We start from the raw sequence: 22,615 nt of genomic DNA, 5'->3' as shown, positions 1-22,615 counted from the left end.
ATAGAAAACATAGAAAATAGGTGCAGGAGTAGGCCATTCGGCCCTTCGAGTCTGCACCGCCATTCAATATGATCATGGCTGATCATCCAACTCAGTATCCTGTACATTCTCCTCTATGTAAACGTGGGACGTGTATGACATTCATGATTTTCTTCCTGTCCTGTGCAGTGCTGAGCAATGGTGGGCCACTAATGTAAAAGCAACCCTGGAAAAGATGGGCATCCTGTTTGTTCCAAGATAAAGGGGATTGGTCTGAGCAGGACCCAAGCTCTTGGTACTAGGAGTCAGCTGCTCATCATAACACCTTACCTTGTGGGCAGCATTGACCACCAATTATAAACTCCTCTGCTCCAACGTATCACTACTCACCCACAGTCATCAGAGAGCTATTGGCCCTCACTGAGGCCTGAATTGATCCTTGGTTTTCACTTACGATACGAAACAATAAAACTTTCATCATCCCCGGAGGGAAATCGGTCTGCCAACAGTCACAACACACAAGGTGCACGGACACTTGAAATTAAAAGTACAAATAAAAAGAAAAAGACAAGCGACTGTTGGCTGGCTGCCGTGTGCACAACGCCTTAAATGGAACGAATGAACAAACAAACAAACAAACGCAGGCTTATTCCCCGAGCAGAGAATTATAAAAGTAGAGTATTCCCCCACACCGGGACCCACATTGTTCTACCACATGGCAGTCCCCCATCGCCGGATCCCCATTGTTCTTCACGGCAGTCCCCCCACGCCCGGTCCCCATTGTCTTCCCCTACCCCCCACACTCTCATTGGACGCTGATTGTGGGTTGATCGTGAGGCTCCACTGCCGCTGAGGCTCCCGTCACCGCCTAGGCTCCCGTTGCTGCTGAGGATTCCATCACCGCCGCTGCTGAGACGCCCTCAGCCCAGGCAGACCTCGCCATCCGGCTTCACCTCAGTCCCCTGGGAGGCCTGTGGGGCGAGTCTAGCCAACCGGTGCACGTTCCTGTCGGCGGCGTGGTTGTTCGGTGGGTGGATTGGGCCCGCGCGGCTCCTATGGTCACTCCCACCTCGTGTACAGCTCTCCAGGACACTTCCCATGTTCCCAGTATTACTAGCAAATCAGACTTGCATCCCAGATACAAAGAAATGCAGATGCTGGTTTATGTCAGAAATGGACACACTGCTGGAGTAATGGTGGTGCAGCGGTAGAGTTGCTGCCTTATAGTGCCAGGGAACCGGGTTTTATCCTGACTACAGGTGCTTGTCTGTAGAGAGTTTGTACCTTCTCCCCGTGACCTGCGTGGATTTTCTCCGGGATCTCAGGTGTCCTCCGACACTCCAAATATGTACTGGTTTGTAGGTTAATTGGCTAGGTATAATTGTAAATTGTCCCTAGTGTGTCGGATAGTGTTAATGCACAGGGATTGATGGTCGGCGCGGACTGAGTGGGCCAAAGTGAGGTATCTCTAAACTGAACTGAACATAAGTAAACTGACTCAGTGGCTTGGGTGTAAAAGGATGGGTGAAGTTTCAGGTTGGGACCCTTCTTTAGACGGATTGCAGGGGGTGTATCTGGAAACGAGAAAAGACCACGACTTATTTTAAAAAGGGTCCTGACCCGAAACATCAACCATCCTTTTATTCCAGAGATACCACCTGACCTGCTGAGTTAATCCAGCACATTGTGCCTGTCTATCCTATTGTTTTCCCCCTCAATATGAGAATTCATTGTGGGAAAGCCTTTGAGCATGTTAAAATACACGAGGCCAATTACATAGGGTCTCCAGAGTGACTGAATTTTTCAGCAATGGCCTTGATATTAAAAAAATGCATTGGCTTCCATGCATTCCACATTAATGCACTTCTCAAGTCACTGAATATTTCAATACTGTTTTCTCTAAAGTCCGATTCATTGTGATGCAGTTATTAATGATGGCCAATTATTCTACAGGCACTGAGCTGCCAGAAGTCTGGAGGTAATTATTCGGTGGGTGATTTAACTGAGCAGCTGGCTCAGTATGAACAGCTAGTAGTGCAACTGAAAGACCAAATTCAGGACAAAGAGCCCCAGCTTCACATCAGAGATCAACAGCTTAAGGTAACATCAATTCCAGTTGAATATTTGTCACCCTCACTGAGTGAGCTCTTACAGTGATCTGTGTACTTTGTGTTTGCATTTCTGCAGTTGGATTTCACTTTAAAGCCTGAAAATTCAGTCCAAAATATTGCAAGTTTTCTTTTTAACAATAACAATTAACAATGCCTCTTGTTTTCTAAAGCAAAGACTATTGTTAAACCGTTTCACGTCGTGTGTCGGATCTTTTCAAGGATATTGAAATGATGCCTGCATACATCTCTGAAGGTTGACAGATCATCAGGTCCGGCAGAAATGTTTCCCAGACAGTTAAAAGAAGCAAGGGTGGGAACAGCTGAGGTTCTGATTAAATGTTTTCAGTCTTCCCTTGCCAAAGGAATGGTACCAGAAAATTGCTCACATTGTCGAGGAGTTTATTATTATTTATTATTTTATTTATTTATTTGTTTATTTGTTCCGAACAAGTAAAGACATAAATAGGAATAAATAACAACAACAAAATCGAAACAGTCAAACAATTGGACATTCCAGGCAATATTTGCAAAGCAATGAAAAGCATAAAGCCAAATTTAAATGTCCAACACCATTCTGTACAAGCTCGAAACGGAGTGAGAAGAAGATTTACTTATTTAATCTCACCCCTTCTCCCTAAACCCTTCTTCCATATTTAATAATTAATTAATTAATCATAATAATACCCCAGACATTTTTTAGAGATGCATACAGACATATATATACATACAACTGATATACACATACAAGTAATATGTATGAAGTAACCAAAAAACATAAATAAATAATAAATAAAATAATAAATAAATATTAACCCCTGTTTGTCAACCACCCCCTTCATCCCTGTACCTTGTGAAATTTTTTTTTTGTATGTCATTTTGAACTGGTTCATGTTTGGACATTGCTTTAAATCCACATTCAAACTGTTCCACAATCCTACTCCACAGACCGAAATACAAAACGTTTTTCTGGTCGTGCGGACTCTTTGTACCTTAAAATTAAATATTCTTCTTAAATTATAACCCCCCACTCGCTTATTGAATAATTTTTGTATATTTACAGGTAAGTTTTTATTTTTGGCCCTAAACATGTTTTAAATGCAACCAAATCTTCTAATTTTAATAATTTTGACTGTAAGAATAATGGATTAGTGTGACCCAGATAACTGACATTGTGAATAATACGTATAGCTCTTTTTTGCAGAATGGTTAATGAATGTGGCGAACTTGTATAGTTATTGCCCCAGACTTCTGCACAGTAATTTAAATAGGGTAAGATTAGTGAACAGTAGAGAATGCGGAGTGATTTGTGATCCAGAACCTGCTTAACTTTGTGTAATACAGAAATGCTTTTTGTTAGTTTGGATTGTACATGTACATCAATGATCTGGATGATGGTGTGGTAAATTGGATTAGTAAGTATGCAGATGATACTAAGATAGGTGGAGTTGTCGATAATGAAGTAGATTTTCAAAGTCTACAGAGAGATTTATGCCAGTTGGAAGAGTGGTCTGAAAGATGGCAGATGGAGTTTAATGCTGATAAATGTGAGGTGCTACATCTTGGCAGGACAAATCAAAATAGGACGTACATGGTAAATGGTAGGGAATTGAAGAATGCAGGTGAACAGAGGGATCTGGGAATAACTGTGCACAGGTCCCTGAAAGTGGAATCTCATGTAGATAGGGTGGTAAAGAAAGCTTTTGGTGTGCTGGCCTTTATAAATCAGAGCATTAACCATATAACCATATAACAATTACAGCACGGAAACAGGCCAACTCGACCCTTCTAGTCCGTGCCGAACACATAATCTCCCCTAGTCCCATATACCTGCGCTCAGACCATAACCCTCCATTCCTTTCCCATCCATATAACTATCCAATTTATTTTTAAATGATAAAAACGAACCTGCCTCCACCACCTTCACTGGAAGCTCATTCCACACAGCTACCACTCTCTGAGTAAAGAAGTTCCCCATCATGTTACCCCTAAACTTCAGTCCCTTAATTCTCAAGTCATGTCCCCTCGTTTGAATCTTCCCTACTCTCAGTGGGAAAAGCTTTTCCACGTCAACTCTGTCTATCCATCTCATCATTTAAAAAACCTCTATCAAGTCCCCCCTTAACCTTCTGCGCTCCAAAGAAAAAAGCCCTAACTTGGTCAACCTTTCTCTGTAACTTAGTTGCTGAAACCCAGGCAACATTCTAGTAAATCTCCTCTGTACTCTCTCTATTTTGTTGACATCCTTCCTATAATTAGGCGACCAAAATTGTACACCATACTCCAGAATTGGCCTCACCAATGCCTTGTACACTTTTAACATTACATCGCAACTTCTGTACTCAATGCTCTGATTTATAAAGGCCAGCACACCAAAAGCTTTCTTTACCACCCTATATACATGAGATTCCACTTTTAGGGAACTGTGCACAGTTATTCCCAGATCCCTCTGTTCACCTACATTCTTCAATTCCCTACCATTTACCATGTACATCCTATTTTGATTTGTCCTGCCAAGATGTAGCACCTCACACTTATCAGCATTAAACTCCATCTGCCATCTTTCAGCCCACTCTTCCAACTGGCATAAATCTCTCTGTAGACTTTGAAACTCTACTTCATAACCCGCAACCCCACCTATCTTAGTATCATCTGCATACTTACTAATCCAATTTAACACACCATCGTCCAGATCATTGATGTACATGACAAACAACAGTGGACCCAACACAGATCCCTGTGGCACCCCACTCGTCACTGGCCTCCAACTTGACAAACAACCATCCACCATTACTCTCTGGCATCTCCCATTCAGCCACTGTTGAATCCATCTTGCTACTCCACCATTAATACCCAACCATTGAACCTTCTTAACCAACCTTCCATGAGGAACCTTGTCAAAGGCCTTACTGAAGTCCATATACACAACATCCACTGCTTTACCCTCATCAATTTCCCGAGTAACATCTTCAAAAAATTCAAGAAGATTAGTTAAACATGACCTTCCAGGCACAAATCCATGTTGACTGTTCCTAATCAGACCCTGTTTATCCAGATGCTTATATATATTATCTCTAAGTATTCTTTCCATTAATTTGCCCACCACTGACGTCAAACTAACAGGTCTATAATTGCTAGGTTTACTCTTAGACCCCTTTTTAAACAATGGAACAACATGCGCAGTACGCCAATCCTCCGGCACTATTCCCGTTTCTAATGACATTTGAAATATTTCTGCCATAGCCCCTGCTATTTCTACACTAACTTCCCTCAATGTCCTAGGGAATATCCTGTCCGGACCTGGAGACTTATCCACTTTTATATTTCTCAAAAGTGTCAGTACTTCCTCTTCTTTGATCCTCATAGTTTCCATAGCTACTCTACTTGTTTCCCTTACCTCACATAATTCAATATCCTTCTCCTTGGTGAATACCGAAGAAAAGAAACTGTTCAATATCTCCCCCATCTCTTTTGGCTCTGCAGATAGTTGGCCACTCTGACTCTCTAATGGACCAATTTTATCCCTCGTTATCCTTTTGCTATTAATATAGCGGTAGAAACCCTTCGGATTTACTTTTACCTTACTTGCCAAAGCAACCTCATATCTTCTTTTAGCTTTTCTAATTTCTTTCTTAAGATTCTTTTTACATTCTTTATACTCCTCAAGCACCTCATTTACTCCATGCTGCCTATAACTATTGTAGATCTCCCTCTTTTTCCGAACCAAGTGTCCAATTTCCCTTGAAAACCATGGCTCTTTACAATTTTTACGATTTCCTTTCAACCGAACAGGGACATAAAGATTCTGTACTCTTAAAATTTCACCTTTAAATGTACTCCATTTCTCTTCCACATCTTTCCCATAAAACAAACTGTCCCAATTTACTCCTTTTAAATCCTTTCGCATCTCCTCAAAGTTAGCCTTTCTCCAATCAAAAATCTCAACCCTAGGTCCAGTTTTGTCCCTCTCCATAATTATATTGAAACTAATGGTATTGTGATCACTGGACCCGAACTGTTCCCCAACGCATACCTCTGCCACCTGACCCATCTCATTTCCTAACAGGAGGTCCAGTACCGCCCCTTCTCTAGTAGGTACTTCTATGTATTGTTGCAAAAAACTATCCTGCACACATTTTACAAACTCCAACCCATCCAGCCCATTTACAGAATGTGTTTCCCAGTCTATGTGTGGAAAATTGAAATCTCCCACAATCACTACCTTGTGCTTACTACTAATATCTGCAATCTCCTTACATATTTGCTCTTCCAATTCTCGCTCCCCATTTGGCGGTCTATAATACACCCCTATAAGTGTTGCTACCCCTTTCCCATTTCTCAGTTCCACCCAAATAGCCTCCCTCGACGAGCCCTCTAATCTATCCTGCCAAAGCACTGCTGTAATATCTTCCCTGATAAGCAATGCAACACCTCCACCTCTTGCCCCTCCAATTCTATCACACCTGAAGCAACGAAATCCTGGAATATTTAGTTTCCAATCACAGCCCTCCTGCAACCATGTTTCACTGATCGCCACAACATCATACTTCCAGGTGTCAATCCAGGCTCTAAGTTCATCCACTTTTCTTACAATGCTCCTAGCATTAAAATATACACATTTAAGAAACCCACCCTCTCTTATTCTCTGATTATTTTCTTTTTCTTCTCTCTCCCCTACATTTTGGGTCAGAGTGCTACCATTCTCTGCCCCCTGCTTCACACACTGACTGCTAGCTTTCACAATTTGAGTCCCTCCCCCCAACCATACTAGTTTAAAGTCTCCCCAGTAGCCTTTGCAAATCTCCCCGCCAGGATATTGGTCCCCCTTGAGTTCAAGTGCAACCCGTCCTTTCTGTACAGGTCGCACCTTCCCCAAAAGAGGTCCCAATGATCCAGATACTCGAATCCATACCCACTGCACCAGTCCCTCATCCACGCATTTATCCTCCACCTCGCTCCATTCCTACTCTCACTTTCGCGTGGCACAGGCAGTAATCCTGAGATTGTTACCTTTCCAGTCCTTCTCCTTAACTCTCTACCTAACTCCCTAAATTCTTCTTTCAGGACCTCTTCTCTTTTTTTACCTATGTCGTCGGTACCTATATGCACCACAACCTCAGGCTCCTCTCTCTCCCATTTCAGGATTTCTTGGACACGTTCAGACACATCCCTGACCCCGGCACCAGGGAGGCAAACTACCATCCGGGACTCCTGTCTGCGTCCACAGAATCGCCTATCCGACCCCCTGACTATAGAGTCCCCTATTACAATTGCCCTCCCCTTCTTTTCCTTACCCTTCTGAGCAACCGGACCGGTCTTTGTGCCAGAGGCCCGGCCGCTGTCGCTGCCCCCAGGTAGGCTGTCTCCCCCACCCTTACTCAAGCATGAGTACTTATTTTCAAGGTGTACAGCCACCGGGGTACTCACCAGTCCCTGCCTCTGCCCGTTGACCTTCCTAACTGTGACCCAGTTTTCTGTCTCCCGTGGTCTTGGAGTGACCACCTCCCTGTAACTCCTTTCTATGACCTCCTCGCTCTCCCTGAGCAGACAGATGTCATCGAGTTGCTGTTCCAGGTTCCTGACACGGTCCCTTAGGAGCCCCATCTCGACGCACCTTGCGCAGATGTGGACGTCTGGAGGGCACTCCGACTCCATGACATCCCACATCTGACATCCAGAACAGTAAACTGCCCTGGCCTTCATTCTCCCCCTTATCCAAATACAATAAAGCCTTACAATTACAATACAAATACAATACAAGCCAATCAGCTGCTTCCGCTGGTCCTCTTCCACCAATCAGAGATTTCCACCAGAATCAGAATCCTTCTCTGGAAGTGAGATGGAACGTTGCAGATTTGGGTTCCTCACAGCTCCAGGTAAGTCCTCCTCTCACCAACGGCTCCCCGGGCCTCTGTAGAAGCAAACCTTGTGCTGTATTTATACTCACAGCTCCAGGTAAGTCCTCCTCTCACCAACGGCTCCCCGGGCCTCTGTAGAAGCAAACCCCGCGTTGTATTTATACTCACAGCTCCAGGTAAGTCCTCCTCTCACCAACGGCTCCCCGGGCCTCTGTAGAAGCAAACCCCGCGCTGTATTTATACTCACAGCTCCAGGTAATTCCTCCTCCTCACCAACGGCTCCCGGGCCTCTGTAGAAGCAAACCCCGCGCTGTATTTATACTCACAGCTCCAGGTAAGTCCTCCTCTCACCAACGGCTCCCCGGGCCTCTATAGATGCAAACCCCGCGCTGTGTTTATACTCACAGCTCCAGGTAAGTCCTCCTCTCACCAACGGCTCCCCGGGCCTCTGTAGCAGCAAACCCCGCGCTGTATTTATACTCACAGCTCCAGGTAAGTCCTCCTCTCACCAACGGCTCCCCGGGCCTCTGTAGCTGCAAACCCCGCGCTGTATTTATACTCACAGCTCCAGGTAAGTCCTCCTCTCACCAACGGCTCCCCGGGCCTCTGTAGAAGCAAACCCAGCGCTGTATTTATACTCACAGCTCCAGGTAAGTCATCCTCTCACCAACGGCTCCCCGGGCCTCTGTAGAAGCAAACCCCGCGCTGTATTTATACTCACAGCTCCAGGTAAGTCCTCCTCTCACCAACGGCTCCCCGGGCCTCTCATTGAGTATAGACGTTGGGATGTAATGTTAAAATTGTACAAGGCATAGGTGAGGCCAATTCTGGAGTATGGGGCGCAATTTTGGTCGCCTAATTATAGGAAGGATGTCAGCAAAATAGAGAGAGTACAGAGGAGATTTACTAGAATGTTGCCTGGGTTTCAGCAACTAAGTTACAGAGAAAGGTTGAACAAGTTAGGGCTTTATTCTTTGGAGCGCAGAACGTTAAGGGGGGACTTGATAGTGGTCTTTAAAATGATGAGAGGGATAGACCGAGTTGACGTGGATAAGCTTTTCCCACTGAGAGTAGGGAAGATTCAAACAAGGGGACATGACTTGAGAATTAAGGGACAGAAGTTTAGGGGTAAGATGAGGGGGGACTTCTTTACTCAGAGAGTGGTGGCTGTGTGGAATGAGCTTCCAGTGAAGGTGGTGGAGGCAGGTTCGTTTTTATCATTTAAACATAATTTGGATAGTTATATGGACGGGAAAGGAATGTAGGGTTATGGTCTGAGCGCAGGTATATGGGACTAGGGGAGAATACGTGTTCGGCACGGACTAGAAAGGTCGAGATGGCCTGTTTCCGTGCTGTAATTGTTATATGGTTATATGGTAATGTGTGATTTCCAGCTGATTCTATCATCCATTATAACCCCAAGAAATTTATTTTCATGAACTCGTTCAATTTCAACCCCATTTAACTTTATAGTTGCTTGTGTATTTGTTCTGCAATTACCAAATAACATTCTTTTGGTTTTGCTCAATGTAGATCAGTGCATGCTCCTTTAACATAGTGACCTCACCACTACTAACCACTCCCCATTGTCTCTTGTATAATTGTAGCTTCCCCACCTCCAGCTCTCTCTCTAGCTCCAGTGATGACCACGGACAGCTAGTGCATAGTGTGTGTAGTGCCTATAATAAAGTTATATAGTAAAAGACTTTGTGTGACAAGCACGTCATTTTACATGGTGTCACAGCGGTAGACTCGTGTCTCCTGTTCATCGGCTTTATTTGTATTATTTGTTTTCTCCCGGTTGTGTCCCCACCCCCCTACTCTTATTATGTCCAACTCGTGTCGTCGTCCCGACACGCTCGTTTTTGACACGGACATCGTACACCGCTGGACTGTCTTCCAGCGCGACTATGAACACTATATTGCAATCGCTCATCCTGATGCCACTCCTGCTGTACAGGCTCATCTGCTCCTCAACCTGGCTGGTCCGGAGGCAATGCAACAATATGCCTCGTTCGAGTTCGCCCCTCCTGAAGACCGTCACGACCCGGTATGTCTCATAGCCAAATTCACTGCCCTCTGCGATCTCCCTACCAATAACATTATTGAGCGATTTAAGTTCTTTCCAAAGGCGTCAGATTCCCGGTGAGCATATTGACGCTTTCATTGCCTCTTTGCGTCATATGGCTGGGCGGTGCCGCCTTGAAGCGATAACATCGGACGAAATGATCAGGGACGTCCTGGTCAACGGTCTCCTGAACTCTAAGCTGCGTGACGAGCTCCTTCTTCTTCTTATCGAGTCCACACACAAGATTAGAAGTTGTTCAGCCAGAGCTGAACACACTTCTCGGCATCTGCACAATGGTGTCTGTCTTGCGCTTCTTGTGCTTCTTGTGCGTGGTGGTGGAAAGATTGGTTGAAACAGGGCCGCGACGTGAACGCTCTTTCCTTGACCCCGTGACGAGCTCCTGATGAAGCCTGACCTCACGCTAAGGGATGCTATGCATGCCGCTCGCATGGCCTCTGCTGTTGGCTTCGTATCTCAACCGGTGTCCCAGGACATCAACTTCACCGGTACTGCTGGCCGCCGGCGGATCAATGGCCCGCCACGCCAGGGCATCGCCGCTGCGCCCGCTAAGGTCACCCCTCGTCGCTGCCCAAATTGTAATTTCTCTTCCCATCAATTCAACGTGTGCCCAGCGCAGGGTAAAACTTGTAATTCCTGCGGGAAGCTGAACCACTTTTCTGCGGCATGTCGATCTCGTGGGAAACCTGTCCCTGCTCCTAGAAGGAGTCTAAACAACCTTGTGGACTGTGATAGTGCGCCTGGTTCCCTGTACCAGCCGGATGAACTCCCTGACTCTGATACGAGCTCCTCCCACGGTGATTCAACTGTGTTTTCGCTTTTGGGTGCACCTGCATTGATAATAGATCCCTCTGTACATGTCACTGTGAATGGCCACTCCTTCCCTGCAAAGGTCGACACTTGTGCTTTTGCCAATGTTATGTCTGCTAGCCTCTTCAAGCAGATAGGTTCTGGGGAGGGGGTTACTCCCGATGGCTCCCGCCTTCATGCCTATGTGGGAGGTATTCTGGTCCCTGTGGGGAAGGCCACGCTTATCTGTACAGTTCTTGAGACCTCTCGGCCCCTCACTTTTCTCATGCTGGATTATGAAAACATCACACTGCTGGGCGCCCGTGCATGCCAGGACTTTGGCTTGGTCTCTTTCCACCGCGACATCCACCTGGTGCAAGTCCCCATGGACCCCCCGAGCGAGTACCCCGACCGTTTTGATGACGTTCTGGGCAAACTGCCCTGTGCTTACAAAATCGTTGTTGACCCGGGGGTCAACCCGGTGATCAGACCGGCCCACCGTGTGTCCTTTGCCATGAAGGGCCGCGTGGAGTACACACTTCGTGACATGGTGGCCATAGGCATCCTCAAGGAGGTGAGTGCTCCCACCCAGTGGGTCTCCACCATGGTGGTCGCTGCCAAGAAGGACACAGGCGAGATCAGGATCTGCATCAACCCGAAAGACCTGAACCTTGCCATCAAACGCCCGCACTACCCCATGCGGACAGTGGAGGACGTCGCTGCCCAGGTCGTTCCGGCCACAGTCTTCTCGGTCCTAGATGCCAAGAGCTCCTTCTGGCAGAACCCTCTGGATGAACGTTCCTCCTTCCTGACCACCTTTATCACACCCTTCGGCAGGTTCCGTTTTCTCCGCATGCCTTTTGGGATCAACTCAGCAAGCGAGGTTTTCCAGCGCCCCATGGAACAGCTGTTTGCCGGGTTGCCGTGCAATCGTGGATGACATTCTGGTGTACGGGATGGACGTCGCTGAGCACGACCTGCACCTCCGCCAGGTCCTGGACAGGGCTCGTGAGATCAATCTCAAACTCAACCCGAAGAAGTGTCGGTTCCGCGTTCCGGAAGTCACTTACGTAGGCCACGTTTTCACGGCCGGGGGTCTAGAGCCAGACCCCCAGAAGACGGCAGCGGTCACCGAAATGCCCGCTCCCACCGACGTGCCCGGCCTGCAGCGCTTTCTGGGCATGGTCAACTACCGGGGGGAAGTTCATACCCGACCTCAGCGAACTGAGTGCTCCCCTGAGGGAGCTGATCAAGAAGGACAGTGCCTGGGTCGGCATTCGTGGCCCTGAAGTCCAAGCTCGCACGCACCCCGACTCTCAAGTTCTTCGATTTAAACAGGCCATTTGTCCTCACTTGCGATGCATCTCAGTTCGGCCTCGGTGCCGCCTGCCTGCAGCTCTATGACGACCAGCAGCTGCCTGTTTCCTATGCCTCTCGCACCATGACCCCTGCTGAGCAGCGCTACGCCCATATCGAGAAGGAGCTCCTTGCCGTGGTGTTCGCATGCTCCAAATTCAAGGACTACATTCTGGGCAACACCTTGACCATTGAAACTGACCACCAGCCGCTGGTCTCTATCTTGAACAAGCCCATCCATGTTGCCTCTTCACGTTTGCAGCGATTGATGCTGCAGCTCCAGCGTTTCACGTTCCAAATTGTGTACCGCAAGGGCAAGAAGATGTTCGTGGCCGACACATTGTCCCGTGCGCCGCTCCCTTCCGTTGCCCGCCATCCATACGAATCGTCTGACCTGATGGTACTGAACGTTAACATTGTTCCTTCTTGGCAGATGCAGTCCCTGGTCAAAGACACTGCCGCTGATCCTGCCCTGCAACAGCTTGCGGGCGGCATCCGCCGTTGCTGGCCTGACCGACGCTCTTCCCTGCCGGCTGGTGCCGTGCCCTACTTCCTGGTTTGGTACGAATTGGTGCTGCACAACGGCGTAGTGGTGAAGGGTCACAAGGTCGTGGTGCCGGCTGCGCTGCGGGATCATTACTTTCAAACCGCCCACAACGGCCAGCCCGGGGTTGAGGCCACTTTGTCCCAGGCCCAAAGCCAGTTTTACTGGCCGGTCATGGCTCAGGACATCCGGGACAGGGTCTCCGCCTGTGCTGCCTGCAACAGTCTCCTGCCTCAACAACAGCGCCAACCTCTCATGCAGCAGCCGGCTCCCGAGTTGCCGTGGATGGCTGTCGCCACTGACATATTCGAATGGCGTGGCAAACACTTCCTGATCCTTGTGGACTCCTACTCCAGCTGGTTCGAGGTGGACCAGCTGCCTTCCCTCACGTCTGCTGCCGTCACCCGGATCTCCCATCTCTGTCCCTGCCCCCGTCCCTGCAGCTCCTGCGGTTGAAGGGGAAGGCGAGTTGCGCACCCGCCTGTCCGGTACGGGGTGTTTGAGTAGCCTGTATCATGATATGCTCTAACCGTTCCCTGCGCGGTTTCTGATTCTAGCGTATGAGCCGTGGTCGCTTCTGTTTCCAAGAGGAAGGATGTAGTTCAGTGCATGCTCCTTTAACATAGTGACCTCGCCACTACTAACCACTCCCCATTGTCTCTTGTATAATTGTAGCTTCCCCACCACCAGCTCTCTCTCTAGCTCCAGTGATGACCACGGACAGCTAGTGCATAGTGTGTGTAGTGCCTATAATAAAGTTATATAGTAAAATACTTTGTGTGACAAGCAAGTCATTTTACACTCAAGTTTAATGATATTTTGTTCATGTCAAACCATGTTTTCAGTTTGCCCATTTCTTTTGTTATTTTATCCAGTAGTTGTTTTAAATTATCCCCAGAACAAAAATATTCGTGTCGTCTGCAAACAAGACCAGCCTCAAGGCATTGGACACATTACAAATGTCGTTTATATACATGATAAATAGTTTTGGACCCAACACTGACCCCTGGGGGACACCACAAGCAATGTCCAAACATGTAGTACTGTAGCTCCCCAGCTTCACACACTGTTGCCTGTTACTTAAATAGCTTTTTATCCAATCCAGTACTAGACCTCTGATGCCATACCTTTCTAATTTTTTTAATAAAATACCATGATTGATCGTATCAAATGCTTTCATTATATCAATAAATATCCCAGCTGAATATAGTTTATTGTCAATAGCGTTTGTGATATCTTCAATTGATTGTATAGAAACATAGAATCATAGAAATTAGGTGCAGGAGTAGGCCATTCGGCCCTTCGAGCCTGCACCGCCATTCAATATGACCATGGCTGATCATCCAACTCAGTATCCCGTACCTGCCTTCTCTCCATACCCTCTGATCCCCTTAGCCACAAGGGCCACATCTAACTCCCTCTTAAATATAGCCAATGAACTAGCCTCGACTACCCTCTGTGGCAGAGAGTTCCAGAGATTCACCACTCTCTGTGTGAAAAAAGTTCTTCTCATTTCGGTTTTAAAGGATTTCCCCCTTATCCTTAAGCTGTGACCCCTTGTCCTGGACTTCCCCAACATCGGGAGAAATCTTCCTGCATCTAGCCTGTCCAACCCCTTAAGAATTTTGTAAGTTTCTATAAGATCCCCTCTCAATCTCCTAAATTCTAGAGAGTATAAACCAAGTCTATCCAGTCTTTCTTCATAAGACAGTCCTGACATCCCAGGAATCAGTCTGGTGAACCTTCTCTGCACTCCCTCTATGGCAATAATGTCCTTCCTCAGATTTGGAGACCAAAACTGTACGCAATACTCCAGGTGTGGTCTCACCAAGACCCTGTACAACTGCAGTAGAACCTCCCTGCTCCTATACTCAAATCCTTTTGCTATGTAAGCTAACATACCATTCGCTTTCTTCACTGCCTGCTGCACCTGCATGCCCACTTTCAATGACTGGTGTACCATGACACCCAGGTCTCGCTGCATCTCCCCTTTTCCTAGTCGGCCACCATTTAGATAATAGTGTTCAAAAGGGAACTGCAGATGCTGGAATATCGAAGGTACACAAAATTGCTGGGGAAACTCAGCGGGTGCAGCAGCATCTATGGAGCGAAGGAAATAGGCGACGTTTCGGGCCGAAACCCTTCTTCAGACTCTGACTTCTTCAGATTCAGACTTCTTCAGAGTCTGAAGAAGGGTTTCGGCCCGAAACGTCGCCTATTTCCTTTGCTCCATAGATGCTGCTGCACCCGCTGCATTTCCCCAGCAATGTTGTGTACCTACCATTTAGATAATAGTCTGCTTTCCTGTTTTTGCCACCATTATTGCAAGTGATGTTGATCTGTTTGATCTGAATCCATATTGACTTTCAGTGATTAGTTTATGCTTTTCTACAAATATGTCTAGTCTATTGTTGAACATTTTTTCTAGTATTTTGGAGAATTGAGGGAGTAAAGAAACAGGTCTGTAGTTTGTGAAATGATGCTTGTTCCCAGTTTTGTATATTGGTATGACTTTTGCTATTTTCATTTTGATTGGAAAAGTACCGGTTTGGAAAGATAAATTACAGATGAATGTTAGAGGTTTGGAAATCCCCTCAATGGCCATCTCAACTAACGACATGTCAATGTCGGTGAAATCAGTAGACATTTTGTTTTTATATGTTTTAACAATGTCCAACAGTTCTTTTTCATCTACTGCCATAAGAAACATAGAGCAGGGATTTCTCTCCAATAAATTCTCAGGAGTTTCTCCAGATGTCCCTGGATCAGGGATTTGTTTAGCCAGGTCTGGTCAAACATTTACAAAAAAATTATTAAAGCTATTAGCTACATCCTCCATATTATAATTTTCATTGTCCTTTTCAATAAAATACTTCGGGTAGTTTGTTTTCCCCGGGCCATTTCTGATAATACTATTAAGTATACTCCATATTTTTTTATGTTGTTTTTGTTATCATCTAATAATGTTCTTATAATAACCTTTCTTGCTTGTTCTTAAAATATAAGTTAACTTATTTTTGTAATTTTTATATTTATTTTCTGTATCTTTAGTTCTCTGTCTTATGAAATCTCTGTATAGTGCATTTGTTTTTGCAGGCATTTTGTAAACCCTTTGTAATCCATGGACATTTAGTATTTATTGGTTTTCTGTTATATTCTTTGATTGGACAGTTTTTTAAAATCATATAGTGACTTAAACAGTAATAAATGATTCATAAGCACTGTCAATGTCTCTTTTTTGGTATATTATGTCCCAGTTTTGTGCCAATACATCCTTTTTTAGTGCATTGATAGCTTCCTCCGATCTCACTCGTCTATATTCTGTTAGTTTGTATGGTTTGTTGTTCCTGTGGATGTAATCATAAACTATGAACACTGGCAAGTGGTCTCTTATATCGTTGATTAATAATCCACTTACTGTTTTGTTTTCAATGTCATTGTTGAATATATTGTCAATGAGTGTGGCACAATGGGAAGTAATTCTACTGGGTCTGGTGATTTTGGGAAATAGACTCATACTATACATTCTTGTGCTTCCTGTTATTATATAATAGCAAAGATGAAATTGCACAGGTGAAGATGCAGATGGGATTTAGTTTAGTTAATTGTCACATGTATCGAGTAAACTATTAAAGAATACAAGTTTCTGACACATTTTGAGAGGTTGGGTGAGGAGGCATTGTGTTCGGTGGCACGCTTGCGCAGTGGTAGAGTTGCTGCCTTGCAGACTTGCAGAGTCAGAGACCCGGGTTCCATTCCAATTACGGGTGCTATCTGTATGTTCTCCCCTTGATGGTGTGTGTTTTGCTTTTGTTTGTTTTTAGTCTGTTTTATTTGTATGTGTTAGCGTATCTTTAGTTTTGTATTATGTGGGGGGTGTGGGGGGAGGGGGGGTTGGGGAAACGAGAACCTTTTTTTATCTCTTCCCTCGACGGAGGTGCGACTTTTTCCGCATTGCATCTCCGCCGGCATTGTGGCCAAACATCGTGGAGCTGGAGGTAGCTTTGTTAGGGATCAACGTCAGGAGCTCCAACTGCAGGAGCTTTGATCGCTGACTGCGGGAGCTTTGATCGCCCCGACTGCGAGTGTTTCGATTGCCCCGACCGTGGGAGAAAAGGAGGAAAAAGGAAATTATTCACCTTCCATCACAGTGGGGAATATGTGGTTGCCGAAAAACACGATGGAGGAGCTGCCTGCCCTGGTGGGGAGTCGGAGGGGTTTCCGTGAGTGCAGTGATCCTGGAGTCTGGTGCGAGTGTAGACGGCTTTCTGACTTTGGGCGGACAGGGACTGCAGAGAGAGTACAGCGGTCGGTGAAGGAGCGCGTGTGTGGCCCGGACATTGAACTGATGGCTGTGGGTCTCTACTTATCCTGTGTGCCCTAGAGATTTTACTTCGGAGTCACGTGAGTGACTACGTGAAGAACCCGCTTACGATGCATGCGTGTCATTACGCTACACGCATTCGAACTCGTCATTGCTGGAGGAAGAACGTTCCTCCCAAACGGCAGGGGTTGAACCTGCAACAGTAAGGTGAGGGAACGTCGTTTCTTTTACTTACCTTTTTTCTTTCTACAGAAGGCTGATGAGAACTGGCTGGGGAGAGTCTGCAGAACTGCAGGAAGCCAGCAACGGCCGGGGCACTGCTTTCTCACTTAAAACGGGAGCCGGAGCCGACTTCAGCTCCAGGAGCACGCCGACAGCGGTGGAGCATGTCTGGAGCAGTCATTTCCGACGACTCGGACTACAGCCCCACGGACCTATACATGGGTCCGAGGCGCTGGAAGGAGCGAGAAAGCTGGCGGGGGAGAACCTGCAAAATTGCGGGCAGCCGGCAGCAGCAGCAGCAAACGGCACGCTGATCTCCCGTAATGGGAACAGCTGTGCCCAATTTCGCTCCCGACTTCGCTCCCGCGCCGGTCGGGAGAGGAGCAGCCGCGAGCGACCAGTGCCCGTGTGCATGGGGGTCGGTTTGAGCGGCTGGAGGAGATGGCAAGCAGCCGCGAGCGACCAGTGCCCGTGAGCACCGGGGTCGGTTGGAGCGGCTGCAGCATGACCAGCAGCCGTGACGGCCGGTGCCCGTGAGCACCGAGGTCGGTTGTAGCGGCTGCAACATGCAGGATAAAGCAGCCGGGAGCGGCCAGTGCCCGAGAGCATTGGAGCCGGTTGGACCGGCTGCAGGAGCAGTACCCCTTGTGGGGCTGCAGGGTGGAAATACTCCAAAGTGGCAAAGCCACAGTGGGCAAATAATAAGCCCCACAGCAGTACTCCTTGTAGGGCGGCACAGAGTTTCTCACTCATCAGAGGGGAAAACCGAGACTCAATCCTGGGCTGACTGCAGAAGCAGCTTCAGGAGCGGCCGTGACGGCCATTGCCCGTGAGCATTGGAGCCGGATGGAGTGGCTGCAGGAACTGCAGCAGGAGCAGTCTCAGGAGTAACGGCTTCAGAAGCAGCCGCAATGGCCAGTGATCTTGTGCATTGGAGCCGGTTGGGTGCCCGAGAGCATCGGGACCAGCTGGAGCAGCTGTTGGAGCATGTAAGTGGCAGCTCCATGAGATGGAGGCTAGTCACAGAAAGGCAGCTAGTAAGTCCTACAGCGGTACCTCTTGTAGGGCTGCACAGTGTTCTCCCTTCTCAGAGGGGAGTATAGGGGGTCAAGTTTGGGCTCCACTTGAACAGGGGAGCAGAACATACCCCTAGTACACTTAGGGTGCGGAAAACCTATGGGAAAACACTTACCATCAGGGAACTTCAAAACTTGAATGTTCCCAGTATCAACCTAAACATGGTAGGGCACGGAATTGAAACGAAAGAATGTTCTAAGTCCTAACAGATGAAAACCTGGAACCTCCCAACCTCCAATATTAAAATTTGGAGGCATCTTATCTTAACAGGGAAAGATCTTCACATCGAGGGAACTCTGGGACACATTAAGGAACGTCTTAAAAACTACTTCCTGAGAAATGTGCTAGCCCCATCAGACACCGGCACCTCAACGACCACGGAGGATGCCGAAATAGTAACTAACCTACTAATAGGAACCAGGGAGATTGGTAGTGGATAACAGATCTATCTGTATGCATAGCATTATTCTACCGACACTTAAAATTCAGAAGTACAGGGGCATACCTTAGAATTCTTCATTCCATTATCCTCCAGTTCAGCATGTACCGAACTGAATGTTCATGCTTACAGGGAAAGAAACAACTAAAGCGCATACTGAACTACAGTGCCCATATATTATAGGACTTATGGAGGACATCCACACGAATCACAGGGATTTGTGTCCTAACTATCCTTCTCATAATTTAGAGGTGGTTGCCACTTCATCTTAGATTGACTAATTTGAATACTTCGTACTTTATATTAATTACAAATGGGAACCTTTGGTGCAACTAAGGGATTGATCCTAGGGTACTACATGGCAAGCATGGTATTAAAATACGCTTGCTATATAGGACTCATTGAAGGTGCCCACAGATGTATTTAACACAACAGATCGTCTGCGGTCTACCCTTAACACTTTCTTACGGCAAAGTCAGTTCAGCCTTTTGGGATGTTGATTTTTATGATGATGTCATATAACATGGCAGTACTTTGCCGTAAGAAAGGGTACAGCCTTTATGGAGGCTTCCAGGGAACTAAACCAGCCATCAGACTGGTAGTAGAAGAATTGGCATTAGGGGCTGTGTGACAGCCACATGATATCGGACCTTTACATAATCATAGTACAGAGCGCTACACGTGTCACTCAAGAAATTATGTGGGGGTCATTCTGACAGACTTATGCAACAACCAAACACAGTTACCCATCTATGGAACCACATACTGATGGGCCTTGGATTGGGATGCTACTAATTCCATCTCCAGCTGTGGGGGAGATGGAATGCTCAGGAGGCATCACTACTAACGCTGGGCATATATACCTGGGGAAGTGAGAGTTGTCATGGCTTTAAGTCAAATTGTTTTGGGTTATAACACCAGTATGTTAATCTACAAATTGACAACACCACCGGAGTAGCATATGTCAACCATATGGGTAGAAACATATCGACACCATTTGACTATCTGGACAACACTATTTGTGAATTGAATTGAATTGAATCCTTCTTGTCAATCAGACCTTTCGGTCTGAACGAGATGTTGTTGCCTGCAGCCATACATGTAATACTAGCAGCACACAATGGACACGGGCTGGCATCCGCCGCGGTGAGTTCACCGGGTACCTCCACACTGTGATGCAGGCAACAGTCTTAGAGTCACTGTCTCTATTAATCTGGATTAATAGCGTATCCAGATAGAGATTGGATATCAGCATCCAACTACCAGGGAAACTGAATTTAGTGGCAGACAACAGGTCACGCTAAGTCCAAAAACTCTGTATGGATGTTGGATAAAATATGTATTGCTGGAACAGCTGGTATGGAACACCAGATAACGACCTATTCACATCCATGCTCTTACCAGTTATCAAATTATATTCTTGGGAGCCAGAACCTGGGGCAGTGGTTCAGATGTATCTTCGCTGATTGGGGGATCATTTATGCATCCCTCCCTTTGCCTCATCAGTCGGTTATTTAGGAAGAAACTATAGACTTCACGTCTCGAATCTTGATATACCTGATTGCCCTACGCAACCGGGGTACTGGTGATATCAACATGGGTCAGAACCATACATCACCACCCATCATAGACCTAACTTACTGGGTCTTCCCGCAACAAGGGGAGTTACCCGTCACTATTATATATTAACCTATTTATTTAGAGTTGAAAGCACCTCTTCTACACCTGGGACCGACGGACCGAATGCGGAATTATTTCAGCGGGTCACAGACTGTCCACCTAAACATCAGTACTTGGTATCATCTAGTAATGGGAAGTACTGTCACAACAATAATCATCACCCACAGATCTATGAACATCCCGTCTGTTCTGGAATTCCTGGCAAGCCTCCATTACGATGAGAGGCTCAGTCATAGTGCCATCAACTGCGCCAGAGGTGCTCTGTCAATATACCTGTCGAAGGTACAGAGCGGCATTCTGTTGGGACAAACCCTGGTAAACAAACTCATGAGGGGCATTTTTAAAATTAATCCCCAAGAACCAGGTACTCCCAAATATGGGATGTGAGCATTGAACTGACCATGTTAAGAAACTGGTCTCCAGCTACAGCTCTGTTCCTACGGAAACTGACTATGAAAACAGTCATGCTGATGGTCCTGGTCACGCCACAAGGGTCCAGTCACCACAGAAAACAAGGTTGGACAACATGATTATTTCATCTGGAAATTAAGGTTTACATCAGGGTAATAGTCATACAGAACAGACAGGGGTCAGCAGGCCTAAAAAACAGAATTCAGGGCCTACCCTACAGATGGTCGTCTCTGTATTATAACACACTTACTATCATACTTGAAGTATACTAAGATCATCAGAGGGGAGGAATGTCACTTTAATCAGCTACTAACAGCCATTTAAAACAGTGACAGTCCAGACCATCTCTGGATGGCTAAAACAAGTCCTAAATAGGCTGAAGTGGGAACTAGCATTTCAAATCTCACTCCACCAGGGCTGCAGCTACATTAGCAGCTATGAAGTTGGACGTACCAATGGACCAAATCCTCAAGACAGCAGGATGGCCAACGGAGGAATTTTCCAACAACTTTATAACAAACCAGTCATTGAACCTGAAACATTTACAGAAACAAATTTAAGTTCTGTAATATAATAGACCCATAAATAGGGGCAATAATTGGTGTTCATAATTTTCTGTTGGATTTCAATATCGTATTGATGTCTAATGTTGTTAACTCTACTCTCCCCAAAAATCAAGGCAGATGTGATGCATGGACTCGTTCCACGGCATGAAATCACAGAGCTTTAAATTCTTCACGTAGTCACTCACGTGACTCCGAAGTAAAATAGTAAGATTAAACGAGAACTTACCAGTTTGAAGTTTGATCCTTATTTTATGAGGAGGAACGTTGAGGACTACGTGCCCTCCGCTCCCACCCTTGATCATAGTCTGAACTGGTATCTGTTGTCTAATCTTACTATGTTTAGTCATTATAGTTATCTGTGATTCCACACCGCTGCTTTGAAGAATGACACGCATGCGTCGTAAGCGGGTTCTTCACGTAGTCCTCAACGTTCCTCCTCATAAAATAAGGATCAAACTTCAAACTGGTAAGTTCTCGTTTAATCTTACTATTCTCACACGCCGCTGTGGTGGCTGTTTATGTGTGATATTTATGTAGTTTTGTGTCTTGTTGCTTTTTTGGTATGACTGTGTGGTAAATCAAATTTCACTGTACCTCACTACACGTGACAATAAAGGACCATTAAACCATTGAATGCAAATTAATGATTTCATCCCCTGATTTCATTAATGATAATTTTAATTTTAATATCTTAATACCGAGGTGGAATTGAAGAATTGGTGCTCTTGAATTACAAATGTTGCATGTGTGTGATATATTTTCTATGTTGCCCAGTTTTTAGCACTGTTAGGAGGTATTAATTACGTTAACTTCCTCAGTTGTTTGAAGACCTCAATGTAAAACTCCGTGAAAACGAAGAGGCATTATTGGAAAAGACAACACTTGTGGATGTGTTGCAGAAAAAGCTTGATGGAAATAATCTGGAGATAGCGGTAAGGACATCATTGTTTGCTGCTGTGTGAATGTCTATTACAGGGAAAGATGTCTGCAACCAGCTAAGGGATTCTGTTGTAACTGGCAGTGAGATCAAAATAGCAGGGAGCCTCTTGGAATAAATCTGTAAATAGAAACATAGAAAATAGGTGCAGGAGTAGGCCATACGGCCCTTCGAGCCTGCACCGCCATTCAATATGATCATGGCTGATCATACAACTCAGTATCCTGTACCTGCTTTCT

At 46.1% G+C, this 22,615-nt stretch overlaps 1 long non-coding RNA gene across 1 annotated transcript; it reads right to left on the bottom strand.

The window, feature by feature from the left end:
• Window positions 1-15,469: 15,469 nt before the first annotated feature.
• LOC116969073 lies at window positions 15,470-21,605 on the bottom strand. Its single transcript, XR_004410614.1, has 3 exons — window positions 21,594-21,605; window positions 18,673-18,675; window positions 15,470-15,592 (listed from the first exon to the last, which is right to left on the bottom strand). It is a non-coding gene; the product is annotated as an uncharacterized LOC116969073 (long non-coding RNA).
• Between the last annotated feature and the right edge of the window lie 1,010 nt (window positions 21,606-22,615).

Source organism: Amblyraja radiata (genome assembly GCF_010909765.2).
Source record: "Amblyraja radiata isolate CabotCenter1 chromosome 43 unlocalized genomic scaffold, sAmbRad1.1.pri SUPER_43_unloc_3, whole genome shotgun sequence".
NCBI lineage: Eukaryota > Metazoa > Chordata > Chondrichthyes > Rajiformes > Rajidae > Amblyraja > Amblyraja radiata.
Note: the sequence above shows the minus strand (reverse complement) of the source record. Positions and strands in the feature narration are given on the sequence as shown.